The sequence below is a fragment of the Phalangium opilio genome, unplaced genomic scaffold (genome assembly GCF_054372755.1).
Source record: "Phalangium opilio isolate 3A_F unplaced genomic scaffold, DU_Popi_V2 ptg000810l_1, whole genome shotgun sequence".
NCBI lineage: Eukaryota > Metazoa > Arthropoda > Arachnida > Opiliones > Phalangiidae > Phalangium > Phalangium opilio.
In genome coordinates, this window is record NW_028324253.1 from 774,064 (window position 1) to 792,052 (window position 17,989).

Consider the following 17,989-nt stretch of genomic DNA (forward strand, 5'->3'; position numbering starts at 1 on the left):
AAAAGTCACCTCAGACTAATAAGCAAAAGCTTCATCTTATTAATCTTAGAAAACAAAATAGGCTGATAGAAATGGGATTCGAACCCACGCCTCCGAAGAATCTGGTGCCTGAAACCAGCGCCTTAGACCACTCGGCCACTCTACCTGGAAGCATAAGCCACCTCAGACTAATAAGCATAAGCTTCATCTTATTAATAATAGAAAACAAAATAGCCTGATAGAGGTGGGATTCGAACCCACGCCTCTTTAGAGACTGGTGCCTAAAACCAGCGCCTTAGACCACTCGGCCACTCTACCTGGAAGCAAAAGTCACCTCAGACTAATAAACATAAGCTTCATCTTATTAATCCTAGAAAACAAAAGAGCCTGATAGAGGTGGGATTCGAACCCACGCCTCCTTAGAGACTGGTGCCTAAAACCAGCGCCTTAGACCACTCGGCCACTCTACCTGGAAGCAATAGTCACCTCAGACTAATAACCATAAGCTTCATCTTATTAATCCTAGAAAACAAATGAGGCTGACAGAGGTGGGATACTAACCAACGCCTCCGAAGAGTCTGGTGCCTAAAACCAGCGTCTTAGACCTCTCGGCCACTCTACCTGGTAGCATACGTCACCTCAGACTAATATGCATAAGCTTCATCTGATTAATCCTAGAAAACAAAAGAGGCTGATAGAGGTGGGATTCGAACCCACGCCTCCGAAGAGACTGGTGCCTAAAACCAGCGCCTTAGAACACTCGGCCCCTCTACCTGGAAGCAACAGTCACCTCAGACTAATAACCATAAGCTTCATCTTATTAATCCTAGAAAACAAAAGAGGCTGACAGAGGTTGGGTTCGAACCCACGCCTCCGAAGAGTCTGGTGCCTAAAACCAGCGTCTTAGACCTCTCGGCCACTCTACCTGGTAGCATACGTCACCTCAGACTAATATGCATAAGCTTCATCTGATTAATCCTAGAAAACAAAAGAGACTGATAGAGGTGGGGTTCGAACCCAAGCCTCCGAAGAGACTGGTGCCTAAAGCCAGCGCCTTAGACCACTCGGCCAATCTACGTGGAAGCAAAAGTCACCTCAGACTAATAAGCATAAGCTTCATCTTATTAATCCTAGAAAACAAAAGAGCCTGATAGAGGTGGGATTCGAAACCACGCCTCTGAAGAGACAAGTGCCTAAAACTAGTGCCTTAGACCACTCGGCCACTCTACCTGGGTGCAAAAGTCACCTCAGACTAATAAGCATAAGCTTCATCTTATTAATCCTAGAAAACAAAAGAGGCTGATAGAGGTGGGATTCGAACCCACGCCTCCGAAGAGACTGGTGCCTAAAACCAGCGCCTTAGAACACTCGGCCCCTCTACCTGGAAGCAACAGTCACCTCAGACTAATAACCATAAGCTTCATCTTATTAATCCTAGAAAACAAAAGAGGCTGACAGAGGTTGGGTTCGAACCCACGCCTTCGAAGAGACTGGTGCCTAAAAGCAGCGCCTTAGACCCTTCGGCCACGCTACCTTGCAGAAAAAGTCACCTCAGACTAATAAGCAAAAGCTTCATCTTATTAATCTTAGAAAACAAAATAGGCTGATAGAAATGCGATTCGAACCCACGCCTCCGAAGAATCTGGTGCCTGAAACCAGCGCCTTAGACCACTCGGCCACTCTACCTGGAAGCATAAGTCACCTCAGACTAATAAGCATAAGCTTCATCTTATTAATCCTAGAAAACAAAATAGCCTGATAGAGGTGGGATTCGAACCCACGCCTCTTTAGAGACTGGTGCCTAAAACCAGCACCTTAGACCACTCGGCCACTCTACCTGGAAGCAAAAGTCACCTCAGACTAATAAACATAAGCTTCATCTTATTAATCCTAGAAAACAAAAGAGCCTGATAGAGGTGGGATTCGAACCCACGCCTCCTTAGAGACTGGTGCCTAAAACCAGCACCTTAGACCACTCGGCCACTCTACCTGGGTGCAAAAGTCACCTCAGACTAATAAGCATAAGCTTCATCTTATTAATCCTAGAAAACAAAAGAGGCTGATAGAGGTGGGATTCGAACCCACGCCTCCGAAGAGACTGGTGCCTAAAACCAGCGCCTTAGAACACTCGGCCCCTCTACCTGGAAGCTACAGTCACCTCAGACTAATAACCATAAGCTTCATCTTATTAATCCTAGAAAACAAAAGAGGCTGACAGAGGTTGGGTTCGAACCCACGCCTTCGAAGAGACTGGTGCCTAAAAGCAGCGCCTTAGACCGCTGCCTACGCTATATCAAGGCCCGAGTACGGCACCCAATTTCCATTGAAAAATTGACAATTTAAGTCGCCGTTTTTTCCCACCAGGAGCGCTTGTAGCTGGACCTGTGTGACGTCATATTATTTGAAATACTTATTTTCCCGCGCTAGAAAAGGCGAGTAAAGGGACGAGACGGGCGAGTAGATACTAGCTCCCGGCGAAACTGGGCAACGGCGGGCTAAAGGGAGAACGGATTGGGATTGGGTACGTGCGTGTACGCGGCAGCGGTTTCGGCCGCTTTCGGCGTCGATTGGGAATGGGAGTTTGGGACATTCTAGAAAAATATTTAAGGCCATTGTTACACAATCATGCTCGCGACACTTATGGTCTTCTTACAATCAGAAAAACACTAATTTATTTATTCACTATCTCGAAAGATTTTAAGTGTGAATAAATAATTAAATGGTAATTGCAACAAGTTTACTTCTTAAATGAAAAACTTTCAACAGGCTTGTTTCGTATCATGAACAATGACATAACAATGAATAGTTTCAATTACCGTTTTTGATAAAAATAATAATTATCATTATTATAAATCTTTCTAATAATAATGAAAATATATTATAAATATTAGAATATTTACGCATTATTAATAGCATTGAAACGCTGGAAAATAGTAATTTTTTATTAAAAAATTTGGCCCATCATATTTATGCACGCTCCCTCCAATTTCAAATAAATGGAAGATCCCTTAAAATGGGACTGCTACGAGCGCCGTCTGCGAAAAGCAAAGAGCAAAAAACAAGGTGTCGCGTTCCTTAAAAGTCCCCCCTAGCCAGAAGAGCGTACTCGGGCCTTGATATAGCGTAGGCAGCGCTTAGACCCTTCGGCCACGCTACCTTGCAGAAAAAGTCACCTCAGACTAATAAGCAAAAGCTTCATCTTATTAATCTTAGAAAACAAAATAGGCTGATAGAAATGCGATTCGAACCCACGCCTCCGAAGAATCTGGTGCCTGAAACCAGCGCCTTAGACCACTCGGCCACTCTACCTGGAAGCATAAGTCACCTCAGACTAATAAGCATAAGCTTCATCTTATTAATCCTAGAAAACAAAATAGCCTGATAGAGGTGGGATTCGAACCCACGCCTCTTTAGAGACTGGTGCCTAAAACCAGCACCTTAGACCACTCGGCCACTCTACCTGGAAGCAAAAGTCACCTCAGACTAATAAACATAAGCTTCATCTTATTAATCCTAGAAAACAAAAGAGCCTGATAGAGGTGGGATTCGAACCCACGCCTCCTTAGAGACTGGTGCCTAAAACCAGCGCCTTAGACCACTAGGCCACTCTACCTGGAAGCAATAGTCACCTCAGACTAATAACCATAAGCTTCATCTTATTAATCCTAGAAAACAAATGAGGCTGACAGAGGTGGGATACTAACCAACGCCTCCGAAGAGTCTGGTGCCTAAAACCAGCGTCTTAGACCTCTCGGCCACTCTACCTGGTAGCATACGTCACCTCAGACTAATATGCATAAGCTTCATCTGATTAATCCTAGAAAACAAAAGAGGCTGATAGAGGTGGGATTCGAACCCACGCCTCCGAAGAGACTGGTGCCTAAAACCAGCGCCTTAGAACACTCGGCCCCTCTACCTGGAAGCAACAGTCACCTCAGACTAATAACCATAAGCTTCATCTTATTAATCCTAGAAAACAAAAGAGGCTGACAGAGGTTGGGTTCGAACCCACGCCTTCGAAGAGACTGGTGCCTAAAAGCAGCGCCTTAGACCCTTCGGCCACGCTACCTTGCAGAAAAAGTCACCTCAGACTAATAAGCAAAAGCTTCATCTTATTAATCTTAGAAAACAAAATAGGCTGATAGAAATGGGATTCGAACCCACGCCTCCGGAGAATCTGGTGCCTGAAACCAGCGCCTTAGACCACTCGGCCACTCTACCTGGAAGCATAAGTCACCTCAGACTAATAAGCATAAGCTTCATCTTATTAATCCTAGAAAACAAAATAGCCTGATAGAGGTGGGATTCGAACCCACGCCTCTTTAGAGACTGGTGCCTAAAACCAGCGCCTTAGACCACTCGGCCACTCTACCTGGAAGCAAAAGTCACCTCAGACTAATAAACATAAGCTTCATCTTATTAATCCTAGAAAACAAAAGAGCCTGATAGAGGTGGGATTCGAACCCACGCCTCCTTAGAGACTGGTGCCTAAAACCAGCGCCTTAGACCACTCGGCCACTCTACCTGGAAGCAATAGTCACCTCAGACTAATAACCATAAGCTTCATCTTATTAATCCTAGAAAACAAATGAGGCTGACAGAGGTGGGATACTAACCAACGCCTCCGAAGAGTCTGGTGCCTAAAACCAGCGTCTTAGACCTCTCGGCCACTCTACCTGGTAGCATACGTCACCTCAGACTAATATGCATAAGCTTCATCTGATTAATCCTAGAAAACAAAAGAGGCTGATAGAGGTGGGATTCGAACCCACGCCTCCGAAGAGACTGGTGCCTAAAACCAGCGCCTTAGAACACTCGGCCCCTCTACCTGGAAGCAACAGTCACCTCAGACTAATAACCATAAGCTTCATCTTATTAATCCTAGAAAACAAAAGAGGCTGACAGAGGTTGGGTTCGAACCCACGCCTTCGAAGAGACTGGTGCCTAAAAGCAGCGCCTTAGACCCTTCGGCCACGCTACCTTGCAGAAAAAGTCACCTCAGACTAATAAGCAAAAGCTTCATCTTATTAATCTTAGAAAACAAAATAGGCTGATAGAAATGGGATTCGAACCCACGCCTCCGAAGAATCTGGTGCCTGAAACCAGTGCCTTAGACCACTCGGCCACTCTACCTGGAAGCATAAGTCACCTCAGACTAATAAGCATAAGCTTCATCTTATTAATCCTAGAAAACAAAATAGCCTGATAGAGGTGGGATTCGAACCCACGCCTCTTTAGAGACTGGTGCCTAAAACCAGCGCCTTAGACCACTCGGCCACTCTACCTGGAAGCAAAAGTCACCTCAGACTAATAAGCATAAGCTTCATCTTATTAATCCTAGAAAACAAAAGAGCCTGATAGAGGTGGGATTCGAACCCACGCCTCCTTAGAGACTGGTGCCTAAAACCAGCGCCTTAGACCACTCGGCCACTCTACCTGGAAGCAATAGTCACCTCAGACTAATAACCATAAGCTTCATCTTATTAATCCTAGAAAACAAATGAGGCTGACAGAGCTGGGATACTAACCAACGCCTCCGAAGAGTCTGGTGCCTAAAACCAGCGTCTTAGACCTCTCGGCCACTCTACCTGGTAGCATACGTCACCTCAGACTAATATGCATAAGCTTCATCTGATTAATCCTAGAAAACAAAAGAGACTGATAGAGGTGGGGTTCGAACCCAAGCCTCCGAAGAGACTGGTGCCTAAAGCCAGCGCCTTAGACCACTCGGCCACTCTACCTGGAAGCAAAAGTCACCTCAGACTAATAAGCATAAGCTTCATCTTATTAATCCTAGAAAACAAAAGAGGCTGATAGAGGTGGGATTCGAACCCACGCCTCCGAAGAGACTGGTGCCTAAAACCAGCGCCTTAGAACACTCGGCCCCTCTACCTGGAAGCAACAGTCACCTCAGACTAATAACCATAAGCTTCATCTTATTAATCCTAGAAAACAAAAGAGGCTGACAGAGGTTGGGTTCGAACCCACGCCTTCGAAGAGACTGGTGCCTAAAAGCAGCGCCTTAGACCTTTCGGCCACGCTACCTTGCAGAAAAAGTCACCTCAGACTAATAAGTAAAAGCTTCATCTTATTAATCTTAGAAAACAAAATAGGCTGATAGAAATGGGATTCGAACCCACGCCTCCGAAGAATCTGGTGCCTGAAACCAGCGCCTTAGACCACTCGGCCACTCTACCTGGAAGCATAAGTCACCTCAGACTAATAAGCATAAGCTTCATCTTATTAATCCTAGAAAACAAAATAGCCTGATAGAGGTGGGATTCGAACCCACGCCTCTTTAGAGACTGGTGCCTAAAACCAGCGCCTTAGACCACTCGGCCACTCTACCTGGAAGCAAAAGTCACCTCAGACTAATAAGCATAAGCTTCATCTTATTAATCCTAGAAAACAAAAGAGCCTGATAGAGGTGGGATTCGAACCCACGCCTCCTTAGAGACTGGTGCCTAAAACCAGCGCCTTAGACCACTCGGCCACTCTACCTGGAAGCAATAGTCACCTCAGACTAATAACCATAAGCTTCATCTTATTAATCCTAGAAAACAAATGAGGCTGACAGAGGTGGGATACTAACCAACGCCTCCGAAGAGTCTGGTGCCTAAAACCAGCGTCTTAGACCTCTCGGCCACTCTACCTGGTAGCATACGTCACCTCAGACTAATATGCATAAGCTTCATCTGATTAATCCTAGAAAACAAAAGAGACTGATAGAGGTGGGGTTCGAACCCAAGCCTCCGAAGAGACTGGTGCCTAAAGCCAGCGCCTTAGACCACTCGGCCACTCTACCTGGAAGCAAAAGTCACCTCAGACTAATAAGCATAAGCTTCATCTTATTAATCCTAGAAAACAAAAGAGCCTGATGTAGATGGGATTCGAACCCACGCCTCCGAAGAGACTGGTGCCTAAAACCTGCGCCTTAGACCACTCGGCCACTCTACCCTGAAGCAAAGGTCACCTCAGACTAATAAGCAAAAGCTTCATCTTATTAATCCTAGAATACAATATAGGCTGATAGAGGTGAAATTCGAACCCACGCCTCTGAAGAGACTGGTGACTAAAACCAGCGCCTTAGACCACTCGGCCACTCTACCTGGAATCAACAGTCACCTCAGACTAATAACCATAAGCTTCATCTTATTAATCCTAGAAAACAAAAGAGGCTGACAGAGGTTGGGTTCGAACCCACGCCTTCGAAGAGACTGGTGCCTAAAAGCAGCGCCTTAGACCTTTCGGCCACGCTACCTTGCAGAAAAAGTCACCTCAGACTAATAAGCATAAGCTTCATCTTATTAATCCTAGAAAACAAAAGAGGCTGATAGAGGTGGGATTCGAACCCACGCCTCCGAAGAGACTGGTGCCTAAAACCAGCGCCTAAGAACACTCGGCCCCTCTACCTGGAAGCAACAGTCACCTCAGACTAATAACCATAAGCTTCATCTTATTAATCCTAGAAAACAAAAGAGGCTGACAGAGGTTGGGTTCGAACCCACGCCTTCGAACAGACTGGTGCCTAAAACCAGCGCCTTAGACCACTCGGCCACTCTACCTGGAAGCATAAGCCACCTCAGACTAATAAGCATAAGCTTCATCTTATTAATCCTAGAAAACAAATGAGGCTGACAGAGGTGGGATACTAACCCACGCCTCCGAAGAGTCTGGTGCCTAAAACCAGCGTCTTAGACCTCTCGGCCACTCTACCTGGTAGCATACGTCACCTCAGACTAATAACCATAAGCTTCATCTTATTAATCCTAGAAAACAAAAGAGGCTGACAGAGGTTGGGTTCGAACCCACGCCTTCGAAGAGACTGGTGCCTAAAAGCAGCGCCTTAGACCTTTCGGCCACGCTACCTTGCAGAAAAAGTCACCTCAGACTAATAAGCAAAAGCTTCATCTTATTAATCTTAGAAAACAAAATAGGCTGATAGAAATGGGATTCGAACCCACGCCTCCGAAGAATCTGGTGCCTGAAAGCAGCGCCTTAGACCACTCGGCCACTCTACCTGGAAGCATAAGTCACCTCAGACTAATAAGCATAAGCTTCATCTTATTAATCCTATAAAACAAAAGAGCCTGATAGAGGTGGGATTCGAACCCACGCCTCCTTAAAGACTGGTGCCCAAAACCAGCGCCTTAGACCACTCGGCCACTCTACCTGAAAGCAAAAGTCACCTCAGACTAATAAGCATAAGCTTCATCTTATTAATCCTAGAAAACAAAAGAGCCTGATAGAGGTGGGATTCGAACCCACGCCTCCTTAGAGACTGGTGCCTAAAACCAGCGCCTTAGACCACTCGGCCACTCTACCTGGAAGCAAAAGTCACCTCAGACTAATAAGCATAAGCTTCATCTTATTAATCCTAGAAAACAAAAGAGGCTGATAGAGGTGGGATTCGAACCCACGCCTCCGAAGAGACTGGTGCCTAAAACCAGCGCCTTAGAACACTCGGCCACTCTACCTGGAATCAACAGTCACCTCAGACTAATAACCATAAGCTTCATCTTATTAATCCTAGAAAACAAAAGAGGCTGACAGAGGTTGGGTTCGAGCCCACGCCTTCGAAGATACTGGTGCCTAAAAGCAGCGCCTTAGACCTTTCGGCCACGCTACCTTGCAGAAAAAGTCACCTCAGACTAATAAGCAAAAGCTTCATCTTATTAATCTTAGAAAACAAAATAGGCTGATAGAAATGGGATTCGAACCCACGCCTCCGAAGAATCTGGTGCCTGAAAGCAGCGCCTTAGACCACTCGGCCACTCTACCTGGAAGCATAAGTCACCTCAGACTAATAAGCATAAGCTTCATCTTATTAATCCTAGAAAACAAAAGAGCCTGATAGAGGTGGGAATCGAACCCACGCCTCCTTAGAGACTGGTGCCTAAAACCAGCGCCTTAGACCACTCGGCCACTCTACCTGAAAGCAAAAGTCACCTCAGACTAATAAGCATAAGCTTCATCTTATTAATCCTAGAAAACAAAAGAGCCTGATAGAGGTGGGATTCGAACCCACGCCTCCTTAGAGACTGGTGCCTAAAACCAGCGCCTTAGACCACTCGGCCACTCTACCTGGAAGCAAAACTCACCTCAGACTAATAAGCATAAGCTTCATCTTATTAATCCTAGAAAACAAAAGAGGCTGATAGAGGTGGGATTCGAACCCACGCCTCCGAAGAGACTGGTGCCTAAAACCAGCGCCTTAGAACACTCGGCCACTCTACCTGGAATGAACAGTCACCTCAGACTAATAACCATAAGCTTCATCTTATTAATCCTAGAAAACAAAAGAGGCTGACAGAGGTTGGGTTCGAACCCACGCCTTCGAAGAGACTGGTGCCTAAAAGCAGCGCCTTAGACCTTTCGGCCACGCTACCTTGCAGAAAAAGTCACCTCAGACTAATAAGCAAAAGCTTCATCTTATTAATCTTAGAAAACAAAATAGGCTGATAGAAATGTGATTCGAACCCACGCCTCCGAAGAGTCTGGTGCCTAAAACTAGCGCCTTAGACCACTCGGCCACTCTACCTGGAAGCAAAAGTTCCCTCAGACTAATAAGCATAAGCTTCATCTTATTAATCCTAGAAAACAAAAGAGCCTGATAGAGGTGGGATTCGAAACCACGCCTCCGAAGAGACAAGTGCCTAAAACTAGCGCCTTAGGCCACTCGGCCACTCTACCAGGGTGCAAAAGTCACCTCAGACTAATAAGCATAAGCTTCATCTTATTAATCCTAGAAAACAAAAGAGGCTGATAGAGGTGGGATTCGAACCCACGCCTCCGAAGAGACTGGTGCCTAAAACCAGCGCCTTAGCCCACTCGGCCACTCTACCTTGAAGCAAAAGTCACCTCAGACTAATAAGCAAAAGCTTCATCTTATTAATCTTAGAAAAGAATATAGGCTGTTAGAGGTGGGATTCGAACCCACGCCTCCGAAGAGACTGGTGCCTAAAACCAGCGACTTAGAACACTCGGCCACTCTACCTGGAAGCAACAGTCACCTCAGACTAATAACCCTAAGCTTCATCTTATTAATCCTAGAAAACAAAAGAGCCTGATAGAGGTGGGATTCGAACCCACGCCTCCTTAGAGACTGGTGCCTAAAACGAGCGCCTTAAACCACTCGGCCACTCTTCCTGGAAGGAAAAGTCACCTCAGACTAATAAGCATAAGCTTCATCTTATTAATCCTAGAAAACAAAAGAGCCTGATATAGGTGGGATTCGAACCCACGCCTCTGAAGAGACTGGTGCCTAAAACCTGCGCCTTAGACCACTCGGCCACTCTACCTTGAAGCAAAGTCCACCTCAGACTAATAAGCAAAAGCTTCATCTTATTAATCCTAGAATACAATATAGGCCGATAGAGGTGGGATTCGAACCCACGCCTCCGATGAGACTGGTGCCTAAAACCAGCGCCTTAGACCACTCGGCCACTCTACCTGGAAGCAAAGGTCACCTCAGACTAATAACCATAAGCTTCATCTTATTAATCCTAGAAAACCAAAGAGGCTGACAGAGGTGGGATACTAACCCACGCCTCCGAAGAGACTGGTGCCTAAAACCAGCGCCTTAGACCTCTCGGCCACTCTACCTGGTAGCAAACGTCACCTCAGACTAATAAGCATAAGCTTCATCTTATTAATCCTAGAAAACAAAAGAGGCTGATAGAGGTGGGATTCGAACCCACGCCTGCGAAGAGACTGGTGCCTAAAACCAGCGCCTTAGACCACTCGGCCACGCTACCTTGAAGAAAAAGTCACCTTAGACTAATAAGCAAAACTTCATCTTATTAATCTTAGAAAACAAAATAGGCTGATAGAAATGGGATTCGAACCCTAGCGTCTGAAGAGACTGGTGTCTAAAGCCAGCGCCTTAGACCACTCGGCCACTCTACCTGGAAGCAAAAGTCACCTCAGACTAATAAGCATAAGCTTCATCTTATTAATCCTAGAAAACAAAAGAGCCTGGTAGAGGTGGGATTCGAACCCACGCCTCCTTAGAGACTGGTGCCTAAAACCAGCGCCTTAGACCACTCGGCCACTCTACCTGGAAGCAAAAGTCACCTCAGAATAATAAGCATAAGCTTCATCTTATTAATCCTAGAAAACAAAAGAGCCTGATATAGGTGGGATACGAATCCACGCCTCCGAAGAGTCTGGTGCCTAAAACCTGCGCCTTAGACCACTCGGCCACTCTACCTGGAAGCAAAAGTCACCTCAGACTAATAAGCATAAGTTTCATCTTATTAATCCTAGAAAAGAAAAGAGGCTGATAGGGGTGGGATTCGAACCCACGCCTCCGAAGAGACTGGTGCCTAAAACCAGCGCCTTAGACCACTCGGCCACTCTACCTTGAAGCAAAGACCACCTCAGACTAATAAGCAAAAGCTTCATCTTATTAATCCTAGAATACAATATAGGCTGATAGAGGTGGGATTCGAACCCACATCTCCGAAGAGACTGGTGCCTAAAACCAGCGCCTTAGACCACTCGGCCACTCTACCTGGAAGCAAAATTCACCTCAGACGAATAAGCATAAGCTTCATCTTATTAATCCTAGAAAACAAAAGAGGCTGACAGAGGTGGGATACTAACCCACGCCTCCGAAGAGACTGGTGCCTAAAACCAGCGCCTTAGACCTCTCGGCCACTCTACCTGGTAGCAAACGTCACCTCAGACTAATAAACATAAGCTTCATCTTATTAATCCTAGAAAACAAAAGAGGCTGATAAAGGTGGGATTCGAACCCACGCCTACGAAGAGACTGGTGCCTAAAACCAGCGCCTTAGACCACTCGGCCACGCTACCTTGAAGAAAAAGTCACCTTAGACTAATAAGCAAAACTTCATCTTATTAATCTTAGAAAACAAAATATGCTGATAGAAATGGGATTCGAACCCTAGCCTCCGAAGAGACTGGTGCCTAAAACCAGCGCCTTAGACCACTCGGCCACTCTACCTTGAAGAAAAGGTCACCTCAGACTAATAAGCAAAAGCTTCATCTTATTAATCCTAGAATACAATATAGGCTGATAGAGGTGGGATTCGAACCCACGCCTCCGAAGAGACTGGTGCCTAAAACCAGCGCCTTAGACCACTCGGCCACTCTACCTGGAAGCAAAAGTCACCTCAGACTAATAACCATAAGCTTCATCTTATTAATCCTAGAAAACAAAAGAGGCTGACAGAGGTGGGATACTAACCCACGCCTCCGAAGAGACTGGTGCCTAAAACCAGCGCCTTAGACCACTCGGCCACTCTACCTGGAAGCAAAAGTCACCTCAGACTAATAACCATAAGCTTCATCTTATTAATCCTAGAAAACAACAGAGGCTGACAGAGGTGGGATACTAACCCACGCCTCCGAAGAGACTGGTGCCTAAAACCAGCGCCTTAGACCACTCGGCCACTCTACCTTGAAGAAAAGGTCACCTCAGACTAATAAGCAAAAGCTTCATCTTATTAATCTTAGAAAACAAAATAGGCTGATAGAAATGGGATTCGAACCCTAGCGTCCGAAGAGACTGGTGCCTAAAGCCAGCGCCTTAGACCACTCGGCCACTCTACCTGGAAGCAAAAGTCACCTCAGACTAATAAGCATAAGCTTCATCTTATAAATCCTAGAAAACAAAAGAGCCTGATAGAGGTGGGATTCGAACCCACGCCTCCTTAGAGACTGGTGCCTAAAACCAGCGCCTTAGACCACTCGGCCACTCTACCTGGAAGCAAAGTCACCTCAGACTAATAAGCATAAGCTTCATCTTCTTAATCCTAGAAAAGAAAAGAGGCTGATAGGGGTGGGATTCGAACCCACGCCTCCAAAGAGACTGGTGCTTAAAACCAGCGCCTTATACCACTCGGCCACTCTACCTGGAAGCGAAAGTCACCTCAGACGAATAAGCATAAGCTTCATCTTATTAATCCTAGAAAACAAAAGAGGCTGATAGAGGTGGGATTTGAAGCCACGCCCCCGAAGAGACTGGTGCCATAAACCACTCGGCCACTCTATCTCGAAAAGACAATTCACCTCAGACTTCTAAGCAAAAGCTGCATCTTATTAATCCTAGAATACAATATAGGCTGACAGAGGTGGGATACTAACCCACGCCTCCGAAGAGACTGGTGCCTAAAACCAGCGCCTTACACCTCTCGGCCACTCTACCTGGTAGCAAACGTCACCTCAGACTAATAAGCATAAGCTTCATCTTATTAATCCTAGAAAACAAAAGAGGCTGATAGAGGTGGGATTCGAACCCACGCCTACGAAGAGACTGGTGCCTAAAACCAGCGCCTTAGACCACTCGGCCACTCTACCTGGAAGCAAAAGTCACCTCAGACTAATAAGCATAGGCTTCATCTTATTAATCCTAGAAAACAAAAGAGCCTGGTAGAGGTGGGATTCGAACCCACGCCTCCTTAGAGACTGGTGCCTAAAACCAGCGCCTTAGACCACTCGGCCACTCTACCTGGAAGCAAAAGTCACCTCAGAACAATAAGCATAAGCTTCATCTTATTAATCCTAGAAAACAAAAGAGCCTGATATAGGTGGGAGTCGAACCCACGCCTCCGAAGAGTCTGGTGCCTAAAACCTGCGCCTTAGACCACTCGGCCACTCTACCTGGAAGCAAAATTCACCTCAGACGAATAAGCATAAGCTTCATCTTATTAATCCTAGAAAACAAAAGAGGCTGACAGAGGTGGGATACTAATCCACGCCTCCGAAGAGACTGGTGCCTAAAACCAGCGTCTTAGACCTCTCGGCCACTCTACCTGGTAGCAAACGTCACCTCAGACTAATAAGCATAAGCTTCATCTTATTAATCCTAGAAAACAAAAGAGGCTGATAGAGGTGGGATTCGAACCCACATCTCCGAAGAGACTGGTGCCTAAAACCAGCGCCTTAGACCACTCGGCCACTCTACCTGGAAGCAAAAGTCACCTCAGACTAATAACCATAAGCTTCATCTTATTAATCCTAGAAAACAAAAGAGGCTGACAGAGGTGGGATACTAACCCACGCCTCCGAAGAGACTGGTGCCTAAAACCAGCGCCTTAGACCTCTCGGCCACTCTACCTGGTAGCAAACGTCACCTCAGACTAATAAGCATAAGCTTCATCTTATTAATCCTAGAAAACAAAAGAGGCTGATAAAGGTGGGATACGAACCCACGCCTACGAAGAGACTGGTGCCTAAAACCAGCGCCTTAGACCACTCGGCCACGCTACCTTGAAGAAAAAGTCACCTTAGACTAATAAGCAAAACTTCATCTTATTAATCTTAGAAAACAAAATAGGCTGATAGAAATGGGATTCGAACCCTAGCCTCCGAAGAGACTGGTGCCTAAAACCAGCGCCTTAGACCACTCGGCCACTCTACCTTGAAGAAAAGGTCACCTCAGACTAATAAGCAAAAGCTTCATCTTATTAATCCTAGAATACAATATAGGCTGATAGAGGTGGGATTCGAACCCACGCCTCCGAAGAGACTGGTGCCTAAAACCAGCGCCTTAGACCACTCGGCCACTCTACCTGGAAGTAAAAGTCACCTCAGACTAATAACCATAAGCTTCATCTTATTAATCCTAGAAAACAAAAGAGGCTGACAGAGGTGGGATACTAACCCACGCCTCCGAAGAGACTGGTGCCTAAAACCAGCGCCTTAGACCACTCGGCCACTCTACCTGGAAGCAAAAGTCACCTCAGACTAATAACCATAAGCTTCATCTTATTAATCCTAGAAAACAACAGAGGCTGACAGAGGTGGGATACTAACCCACGCCTCCGAAGAGACTGGTGCCTAAAACTAGCGCCTTGGACTACTCGGCCACGCCACCTTGAAGAAAAGTCACCTTAGACTAATAAGCAAAACTTCATCTTATTAATCTTGGAAAACAAAATAGGCTGATAGAAATGGGATTCGAACCCTAGCGTCCGAAGAGACTGGTGCCTAAAGCCAGCGCCTTAGACCACTCGGCCACTCTACCTGGAAGCAAAAGTCACCTCAGACTAATAAGCATAAGCTTCATCTTATAAATCCTAGAAAACAAAAGAGCCTGATAGAGGTGGGATTCGAACCCACGCCTCCTTAGAGACTGGTGCCTAAAACCAGCGCCTTAGACCACTCGGCCACTCTACCTGGAAGCAAAAGTCACCTCAGACTAATAAGCATAAGCTTCATCTTCTTAATCCTAGAAAAGAAAAGAGGCTGATAGGGGTGGGATTCGAACCCACGCCTCCAAAGAGACTGGTGCTTAAAACCAGCGCCTTATACCACTCGGCCACTCTACCTGGAAGCGAAAGTCACCTCAGACGAATAAGCATAAGCTTCATCTTATTAATCCTAGAAAACAAAAGAGGCTGATAGAGGTGGGATTTGAAGCCACGCCCCCGAAGAGACTGGTGCCATAAACCACTCGGCCACTCTATCTCGAAAAGACAATTCACCTCAGACTTCTAAGCAAAAGCTGCATCTTATTAATCCTAGAATACAATATAGGCTGACAGAGGTGGGATACTAACCCACGCCTCCGAAGAGACTGGTGCCTAAAACCAGCGCCTTACACCTCTCGGCCACTCTACCTGGTAGCAAACGTCACCTCAGACTAATAAGCATAAGCTTCATCTTATTAATCCTAGAAAACAAAAGAGGCTGATAGAGGTGGGATTCGAACCCACGCCTACGAAGAGACTGGTGCCTAAAACCAGCGCCTTAGACCACTCGGCCACTCTACCTGGAAGCAAAAGTCACCTCAGACTAATAAGCATAAGCTTCATCTTATTAATCCTAGAAAACAAAAGAGCCTGGTAGAGGTGGGATTCGAACCCACGCCTCCTTAGAGACTGGTGCCTAAAACCAGCGCCTTAGACCACTCGGCCACTCTACCTGGAAGCAAAAGTCACCTCAGAACAATAAGCATAAGCTTCATCTTATTAATCCTAGAAAACAAAAGAGCCTGATATAGGTGGGATTCGAACCCACGCCTCCGAAGAGTCTGGTGCCTAAAACCTGCGCCTTAGACCACTCGGCCACTCTACCTGGAAGCAAAAGTCACCTCAGACTAATAAGCATAAGTTTCATCTTATTAATCCTAGAAAAGAAAAGAGGCTGATAGGGGTGGGATTCGAACCCACGCCTCCGAAGAGACTGGTGCCTAAAACCAGCGCCTTAGACCACTCGGCCACTCTACCTGGAAGCAAAATTCACCTCAGACGAATAAGCATAAGCTTCATCTTATTAATCCTAGAAAACAAAAGAGGCTGACAGAGGTGGGATACTAATCCACGCCTCCGAAGAGACTGGTGCCTAAAACCAGCGTCTTAGACCTCTCGGCCACTCTACCTGGTAGCAAACGTCACCTCAGACTAATAAGCATAAGCTTCATCTTATTAATCCTAGAAAACAAAAGAGGCTGATAGAGGTGGGATTCGAACCCACATCTCCGAAGAGACTGGTGCCTAAAACCAGCGCCTTAGACCACTCGGCCACTCTACCTGGAAGCAAAAGTCACCTCAGACTAATAACCATAAGCTTCATCTTATTAATCCTAGAAAACAAAAGAGGCTGACAGAGGTGGGATACTAACCCACGCCTCCGAAGAGACTGGTGCCTAAAACCAGCGCCTTAGACCTCTCGGCCACTCTACCTGGTAGCAAACGTCACCTCAGACTAATAAGCATAAGCTTCATCTTATTAATCCTAGAAAACAAAAGAGGCTGATAAAGGTGGGATACGAACCCACGCCTACGAAGAGACTGGTGCCTAAAACCAGCGCCTTAGACCACTCGGCCACGCTACCTTGAAGAAAAAGTCACCTTAGACTAATAAGCAAAACTTCATCTTATTAATCTTAGAAAACAAAATAGGCTGATAGAAATGGGATTCGAACCCTAGCCTCTGAAGAGACTGGTGCCTAAAACCAGCGCCTTAGACCACTCGGCCACTCTACCTTGAAGAAAAGGTCACCTCAGACTAATAAGCAAAAGCTTCATCTTATTAATCCTAGAATACAATATAGGCTGATAGAGGTGGGATTCGAACCCACGCCTCCGAAGAGACTGGTGCCTAAAACCAGCGCCTTAGACCACTCGGCCACTCTACCTGGAAGCAAAAGTCACCTCAGACTAATAACCATAAGCTTCATCTTATTAATCCTAGAAAACAAAAGAGGCTGACAGAGGTGGGATACTAACCCACGCCTCCGAAGAGACTGGTGCCTAAAACCAGCGCCTTAGACCACTCGGCCACTCTACCTGGAAGCAAAAGTCACCTCAGACTAATAACCATAAGCTTCATCTTATTAATCCAAGAAAACAACAGAGGCTGACAGAGGTGGGATACTAACCCACGCCTCCGAAGAGACTGGTGCCTAAAACTAGCGCCTTGGACTACTCGGCCACGCCACCTTGAAGAAAACCACCTTAGACTAATAAGCAAAACTTCATCTTATTAATCTTAGAAAACAAAATAGGCTGATAGAAATGGGATTCGAACCCTAGCGTCCGAAGAGACTGGTGCCTAAAGCCAGCGCCACTCTACCTGGAAGCAAAAGTCACCTCAGACTAATAAGCATAAGCTTCATCTTATAAATCCTAGAAAACAAAAGAGCCTGATAGAGGTGGGATTCGAACCCACGCCTCCTTAGAGACTGGTGCCTAAAACCAGCGCCTTAGACCACTCGGCCACTCTACCTGGAAGCAAAAGTCACCTCAGACTAATAAGCATACGCTTCATCTTCTTAATCCTAGAAAAGAAAAGAGGCTGATAGGGGTGGGATTCGAACCCACGCCTCCAAAGAGACTGGTGCTTAAAACCAGCGCCTTATACCACTCGGCCACTCTACCTGGAAGCAAAAGTCACCTCAGACGAATAAGCATAAGCTTCATCTTATTAATCCTAGAATACAATATAGGCTGACAGAGGTGGGATACTAACCCACGCCTCCGAAGAGACTGGTGCCTAAATTATGATTTAAGAAATAAACAGTATTTTAATATGTTAA

General features: G+C 46.0%; 64 non-coding genes across 64 annotated transcripts; all 64 read right to left on the reverse strand.

Annotated features, from left to right (window-relative positions):
* Positions 1-63: 63 nt before the first annotated feature.
* TRNAL-CAG (transfer RNA leucine (anticodon CAG)) lies at positions 64-145 on the reverse strand. Its single transcript has one exon. It is a non-coding gene; the product is annotated as a tRNA-Leu (tRNA).
* Positions 146-215: 70 nt separating this feature from the next.
* Positions 216-297, reverse strand: TRNAL-UAG (transfer RNA leucine (anticodon UAG)). Its single transcript has one exon. It is a non-coding gene; the product is annotated as a tRNA-Leu (tRNA).
* Positions 298-367: 70 nt separating this feature from the next.
* On the reverse strand, positions 368-449 carry TRNAL-UAG (transfer RNA leucine (anticodon UAG)). The gene has a single exon. It is a non-coding gene; the product is annotated as a tRNA-Leu (tRNA).
* A 222-nt stretch (positions 450-671) lies between these two features.
* Positions 672-753, reverse strand: TRNAL-UAG (transfer RNA leucine (anticodon UAG)). The gene has a single exon. It is a non-coding gene; the product is annotated as a tRNA-Leu (tRNA).
* Positions 754-1,127: 374 nt separating this feature from the next.
* On the reverse strand, positions 1,128-1,209 carry TRNAL-UAG (transfer RNA leucine (anticodon UAG)). The gene has a single exon. It is a non-coding gene; the product is annotated as a tRNA-Leu (tRNA).
* Positions 1,210-1,279: 70 nt separating this feature from the next.
* TRNAL-UAG (transfer RNA leucine (anticodon UAG)) lies at positions 1,280-1,361 on the reverse strand. The gene has a single exon. It is a non-coding gene; the product is annotated as a tRNA-Leu (tRNA).
* Positions 1,362-1,583: 222 nt separating this feature from the next.
* TRNAL-CAG (transfer RNA leucine (anticodon CAG)) lies at positions 1,584-1,665 on the reverse strand. Its single transcript has one exon. It is a non-coding gene; the product is annotated as a tRNA-Leu (tRNA).
* Positions 1,666-1,735: 70 nt separating this feature from the next.
* TRNAL-UAG (transfer RNA leucine (anticodon UAG)) lies at positions 1,736-1,817 on the reverse strand. Its single transcript has one exon. It is a non-coding gene; the product is annotated as a tRNA-Leu (tRNA).
* A 70-nt stretch (positions 1,818-1,887) lies between these two features.
* TRNAL-UAG (transfer RNA leucine (anticodon UAG)) lies at positions 1,888-1,969 on the reverse strand. The gene has a single exon. It is a non-coding gene; the product is annotated as a tRNA-Leu (tRNA).
* Positions 1,970-2,039: 70 nt separating this feature from the next.
* On the reverse strand, positions 2,040-2,121 carry TRNAL-UAG (transfer RNA leucine (anticodon UAG)). Its single transcript has one exon. It is a non-coding gene; the product is annotated as a tRNA-Leu (tRNA).
* Positions 2,122-3,206: 1,085 nt separating this feature from the next.
* TRNAL-CAG (transfer RNA leucine (anticodon CAG)) lies at positions 3,207-3,288 on the reverse strand. The gene has a single exon. It is a non-coding gene; the product is annotated as a tRNA-Leu (tRNA).
* A 70-nt stretch (positions 3,289-3,358) lies between these two features.
* Positions 3,359-3,440, reverse strand: TRNAL-UAG (transfer RNA leucine (anticodon UAG)). Its single transcript has one exon. It is a non-coding gene; the product is annotated as a tRNA-Leu (tRNA).
* A 70-nt stretch (positions 3,441-3,510) lies between these two features.
* Positions 3,511-3,592, reverse strand: TRNAL-UAG (transfer RNA leucine (anticodon UAG)). The gene has a single exon. It is a non-coding gene; the product is annotated as a tRNA-Leu (tRNA).
* A 222-nt stretch (positions 3,593-3,814) lies between these two features.
* Positions 3,815-3,896, reverse strand: TRNAL-UAG (transfer RNA leucine (anticodon UAG)). Its single transcript has one exon. It is a non-coding gene; the product is annotated as a tRNA-Leu (tRNA).
* Positions 3,897-4,118: 222 nt separating this feature from the next.
* TRNAL-CAG (transfer RNA leucine (anticodon CAG)) lies at positions 4,119-4,200 on the reverse strand. The gene has a single exon. It is a non-coding gene; the product is annotated as a tRNA-Leu (tRNA).
* A 70-nt stretch (positions 4,201-4,270) lies between these two features.
* TRNAL-UAG (transfer RNA leucine (anticodon UAG)) lies at positions 4,271-4,352 on the reverse strand. The gene has a single exon. It is a non-coding gene; the product is annotated as a tRNA-Leu (tRNA).
* Positions 4,353-4,422: 70 nt separating this feature from the next.
* TRNAL-UAG (transfer RNA leucine (anticodon UAG)) lies at positions 4,423-4,504 on the reverse strand. The gene has a single exon. It is a non-coding gene; the product is annotated as a tRNA-Leu (tRNA).
* Positions 4,505-4,726: 222 nt separating this feature from the next.
* Positions 4,727-4,808, reverse strand: TRNAL-UAG (transfer RNA leucine (anticodon UAG)). Its single transcript has one exon. It is a non-coding gene; the product is annotated as a tRNA-Leu (tRNA).
* A 222-nt stretch (positions 4,809-5,030) lies between these two features.
* TRNAL-CAG (transfer RNA leucine (anticodon CAG)) lies at positions 5,031-5,112 on the reverse strand. The gene has a single exon. It is a non-coding gene; the product is annotated as a tRNA-Leu (tRNA).
* A 70-nt stretch (positions 5,113-5,182) lies between these two features.
* TRNAL-UAG (transfer RNA leucine (anticodon UAG)) lies at positions 5,183-5,264 on the reverse strand. Its single transcript has one exon. It is a non-coding gene; the product is annotated as a tRNA-Leu (tRNA).
* A 70-nt stretch (positions 5,265-5,334) lies between these two features.
* TRNAL-UAG (transfer RNA leucine (anticodon UAG)) lies at positions 5,335-5,416 on the reverse strand. Its single transcript has one exon. It is a non-coding gene; the product is annotated as a tRNA-Leu (tRNA).
* Positions 5,417-5,638: 222 nt separating this feature from the next.
* Positions 5,639-5,720, reverse strand: TRNAL-UAG (transfer RNA leucine (anticodon UAG)). Its single transcript has one exon. It is a non-coding gene; the product is annotated as a tRNA-Leu (tRNA).
* Positions 5,721-5,790: 70 nt separating this feature from the next.
* Positions 5,791-5,872, reverse strand: TRNAL-UAG (transfer RNA leucine (anticodon UAG)). The gene has a single exon. It is a non-coding gene; the product is annotated as a tRNA-Leu (tRNA).
* A 222-nt stretch (positions 5,873-6,094) lies between these two features.
* On the reverse strand, positions 6,095-6,176 carry TRNAL-CAG (transfer RNA leucine (anticodon CAG)). Its single transcript has one exon. It is a non-coding gene; the product is annotated as a tRNA-Leu (tRNA).
* Positions 6,177-6,246: 70 nt separating this feature from the next.
* On the reverse strand, positions 6,247-6,328 carry TRNAL-UAG (transfer RNA leucine (anticodon UAG)). The gene has a single exon. It is a non-coding gene; the product is annotated as a tRNA-Leu (tRNA).
* A 70-nt stretch (positions 6,329-6,398) lies between these two features.
* TRNAL-UAG (transfer RNA leucine (anticodon UAG)) lies at positions 6,399-6,480 on the reverse strand. Its single transcript has one exon. It is a non-coding gene; the product is annotated as a tRNA-Leu (tRNA).
* A 222-nt stretch (positions 6,481-6,702) lies between these two features.
* TRNAL-UAG (transfer RNA leucine (anticodon UAG)) lies at positions 6,703-6,784 on the reverse strand. The gene has a single exon. It is a non-coding gene; the product is annotated as a tRNA-Leu (tRNA).
* A 678-nt stretch (positions 6,785-7,462) lies between these two features.
* On the reverse strand, positions 7,463-7,544 carry TRNAL-UAG (transfer RNA leucine (anticodon UAG)). Its single transcript has one exon. It is a non-coding gene; the product is annotated as a tRNA-Leu (tRNA).
* A 374-nt stretch (positions 7,545-7,918) lies between these two features.
* Positions 7,919-8,000, reverse strand: TRNAL-CAG (transfer RNA leucine (anticodon CAG)). Its single transcript has one exon. It is a non-coding gene; the product is annotated as a tRNA-Leu (tRNA).
* A 70-nt stretch (positions 8,001-8,070) lies between these two features.
* On the reverse strand, positions 8,071-8,152 carry TRNAP-UGG (transfer RNA proline (anticodon UGG)). The gene has a single exon. It is a non-coding gene; the product is annotated as a tRNA-Pro (tRNA).
* A 70-nt stretch (positions 8,153-8,222) lies between these two features.
* On the reverse strand, positions 8,223-8,304 carry TRNAL-UAG (transfer RNA leucine (anticodon UAG)). The gene has a single exon. It is a non-coding gene; the product is annotated as a tRNA-Leu (tRNA).
* A 70-nt stretch (positions 8,305-8,374) lies between these two features.
* TRNAL-UAG (transfer RNA leucine (anticodon UAG)) lies at positions 8,375-8,456 on the reverse strand. The gene has a single exon. It is a non-coding gene; the product is annotated as a tRNA-Leu (tRNA).
* A 222-nt stretch (positions 8,457-8,678) lies between these two features.
* Positions 8,679-8,760, reverse strand: TRNAL-CAG (transfer RNA leucine (anticodon CAG)). The gene has a single exon. It is a non-coding gene; the product is annotated as a tRNA-Leu (tRNA).
* Positions 8,761-8,830: 70 nt separating this feature from the next.
* TRNAL-UAG (transfer RNA leucine (anticodon UAG)) lies at positions 8,831-8,912 on the reverse strand. Its single transcript has one exon. It is a non-coding gene; the product is annotated as a tRNA-Leu (tRNA).
* A 70-nt stretch (positions 8,913-8,982) lies between these two features.
* On the reverse strand, positions 8,983-9,064 carry TRNAL-UAG (transfer RNA leucine (anticodon UAG)). Its single transcript has one exon. It is a non-coding gene; the product is annotated as a tRNA-Leu (tRNA).
* A 70-nt stretch (positions 9,065-9,134) lies between these two features.
* Positions 9,135-9,216, reverse strand: TRNAL-UAG (transfer RNA leucine (anticodon UAG)). Its single transcript has one exon. It is a non-coding gene; the product is annotated as a tRNA-Leu (tRNA).
* A 526-nt stretch (positions 9,217-9,742) lies between these two features.
* Positions 9,743-9,824, reverse strand: TRNAL-UAG (transfer RNA leucine (anticodon UAG)). Its single transcript has one exon. It is a non-coding gene; the product is annotated as a tRNA-Leu (tRNA).
* Positions 9,825-10,046: 222 nt separating this feature from the next.
* Positions 10,047-10,128, reverse strand: TRNAL-UAG (transfer RNA leucine (anticodon UAG)). The gene has a single exon. It is a non-coding gene; the product is annotated as a tRNA-Leu (tRNA).
* A 70-nt stretch (positions 10,129-10,198) lies between these two features.
* Positions 10,199-10,280, reverse strand: TRNAL-UAG (transfer RNA leucine (anticodon UAG)). The gene has a single exon. It is a non-coding gene; the product is annotated as a tRNA-Leu (tRNA).
* Positions 10,281-10,350: 70 nt separating this feature from the next.
* Positions 10,351-10,432, reverse strand: TRNAL-UAG (transfer RNA leucine (anticodon UAG)). Its single transcript has one exon. It is a non-coding gene; the product is annotated as a tRNA-Leu (tRNA).
* Positions 10,433-10,654: 222 nt separating this feature from the next.
* On the reverse strand, positions 10,655-10,736 carry TRNAL-UAG (transfer RNA leucine (anticodon UAG)). The gene has a single exon. It is a non-coding gene; the product is annotated as a tRNA-Leu (tRNA).
* A 221-nt stretch (positions 10,737-10,957) lies between these two features.
* Positions 10,958-11,039, reverse strand: TRNAL-UAG (transfer RNA leucine (anticodon UAG)). The gene has a single exon. It is a non-coding gene; the product is annotated as a tRNA-Leu (tRNA).
* A 222-nt stretch (positions 11,040-11,261) lies between these two features.
* TRNAL-UAG (transfer RNA leucine (anticodon UAG)) lies at positions 11,262-11,343 on the reverse strand. Its single transcript has one exon. It is a non-coding gene; the product is annotated as a tRNA-Leu (tRNA).
* A 70-nt stretch (positions 11,344-11,413) lies between these two features.
* TRNAL-UAG (transfer RNA leucine (anticodon UAG)) lies at positions 11,414-11,495 on the reverse strand. Its single transcript has one exon. It is a non-coding gene; the product is annotated as a tRNA-Leu (tRNA).
* Positions 11,496-11,717: 222 nt separating this feature from the next.
* Positions 11,718-11,799, reverse strand: TRNAL-UAG (transfer RNA leucine (anticodon UAG)). Its single transcript has one exon. It is a non-coding gene; the product is annotated as a tRNA-Leu (tRNA).
* Positions 11,800-12,020: 221 nt separating this feature from the next.
* Positions 12,021-12,102, reverse strand: TRNAL-UAG (transfer RNA leucine (anticodon UAG)). The gene has a single exon. It is a non-coding gene; the product is annotated as a tRNA-Leu (tRNA).
* A 70-nt stretch (positions 12,103-12,172) lies between these two features.
* TRNAL-UAG (transfer RNA leucine (anticodon UAG)) lies at positions 12,173-12,254 on the reverse strand. The gene has a single exon. It is a non-coding gene; the product is annotated as a tRNA-Leu (tRNA).
* A 70-nt stretch (positions 12,255-12,324) lies between these two features.
* TRNAL-UAG (transfer RNA leucine (anticodon UAG)) lies at positions 12,325-12,406 on the reverse strand. The gene has a single exon. It is a non-coding gene; the product is annotated as a tRNA-Leu (tRNA).
* Positions 12,407-12,628: 222 nt separating this feature from the next.
* TRNAL-UAG (transfer RNA leucine (anticodon UAG)) lies at positions 12,629-12,710 on the reverse strand. Its single transcript has one exon. It is a non-coding gene; the product is annotated as a tRNA-Leu (tRNA).
* A 513-nt stretch (positions 12,711-13,223) lies between these two features.
* TRNAL-UAG (transfer RNA leucine (anticodon UAG)) lies at positions 13,224-13,305 on the reverse strand. The gene has a single exon. It is a non-coding gene; the product is annotated as a tRNA-Leu (tRNA).
* Positions 13,306-13,375: 70 nt separating this feature from the next.
* Positions 13,376-13,457, reverse strand: TRNAL-UAG (transfer RNA leucine (anticodon UAG)). Its single transcript has one exon. It is a non-coding gene; the product is annotated as a tRNA-Leu (tRNA).
* Positions 13,458-13,527: 70 nt separating this feature from the next.
* Positions 13,528-13,609, reverse strand: TRNAL-UAG (transfer RNA leucine (anticodon UAG)). The gene has a single exon. It is a non-coding gene; the product is annotated as a tRNA-Leu (tRNA).
* Positions 13,610-13,831: 222 nt separating this feature from the next.
* TRNAL-UAG (transfer RNA leucine (anticodon UAG)) lies at positions 13,832-13,913 on the reverse strand. Its single transcript has one exon. It is a non-coding gene; the product is annotated as a tRNA-Leu (tRNA).
* A 525-nt stretch (positions 13,914-14,438) lies between these two features.
* Positions 14,439-14,520, reverse strand: TRNAL-UAG (transfer RNA leucine (anticodon UAG)). Its single transcript has one exon. It is a non-coding gene; the product is annotated as a tRNA-Leu (tRNA).
* A 70-nt stretch (positions 14,521-14,590) lies between these two features.
* Positions 14,591-14,672, reverse strand: TRNAL-UAG (transfer RNA leucine (anticodon UAG)). Its single transcript has one exon. It is a non-coding gene; the product is annotated as a tRNA-Leu (tRNA).
* A 372-nt stretch (positions 14,673-15,044) lies between these two features.
* Positions 15,045-15,126, reverse strand: TRNAL-UAG (transfer RNA leucine (anticodon UAG)). Its single transcript has one exon. It is a non-coding gene; the product is annotated as a tRNA-Leu (tRNA).
* Positions 15,127-15,640: 514 nt separating this feature from the next.
* TRNAL-UAG (transfer RNA leucine (anticodon UAG)) lies at positions 15,641-15,722 on the reverse strand. The gene has a single exon. It is a non-coding gene; the product is annotated as a tRNA-Leu (tRNA).
* A 70-nt stretch (positions 15,723-15,792) lies between these two features.
* On the reverse strand, positions 15,793-15,874 carry TRNAL-UAG (transfer RNA leucine (anticodon UAG)). Its single transcript has one exon. It is a non-coding gene; the product is annotated as a tRNA-Leu (tRNA).
* Positions 15,875-15,944: 70 nt separating this feature from the next.
* On the reverse strand, positions 15,945-16,026 carry TRNAL-UAG (transfer RNA leucine (anticodon UAG)). Its single transcript has one exon. It is a non-coding gene; the product is annotated as a tRNA-Leu (tRNA).
* A 70-nt stretch (positions 16,027-16,096) lies between these two features.
* On the reverse strand, positions 16,097-16,178 carry TRNAL-UAG (transfer RNA leucine (anticodon UAG)). The gene has a single exon. It is a non-coding gene; the product is annotated as a tRNA-Leu (tRNA).
* A 222-nt stretch (positions 16,179-16,400) lies between these two features.
* On the reverse strand, positions 16,401-16,482 carry TRNAL-UAG (transfer RNA leucine (anticodon UAG)). Its single transcript has one exon. It is a non-coding gene; the product is annotated as a tRNA-Leu (tRNA).
* A 525-nt stretch (positions 16,483-17,007) lies between these two features.
* TRNAL-UAG (transfer RNA leucine (anticodon UAG)) lies at positions 17,008-17,089 on the reverse strand. The gene has a single exon. It is a non-coding gene; the product is annotated as a tRNA-Leu (tRNA).
* Positions 17,090-17,159: 70 nt separating this feature from the next.
* TRNAL-UAG (transfer RNA leucine (anticodon UAG)) lies at positions 17,160-17,241 on the reverse strand. Its single transcript has one exon. It is a non-coding gene; the product is annotated as a tRNA-Leu (tRNA).
* A 356-nt stretch (positions 17,242-17,597) lies between these two features.
* Positions 17,598-17,679, reverse strand: TRNAL-UAG (transfer RNA leucine (anticodon UAG)). The gene has a single exon. It is a non-coding gene; the product is annotated as a tRNA-Leu (tRNA).
* Between the last annotated feature and the right edge of the window lie 310 nt (positions 17,680-17,989).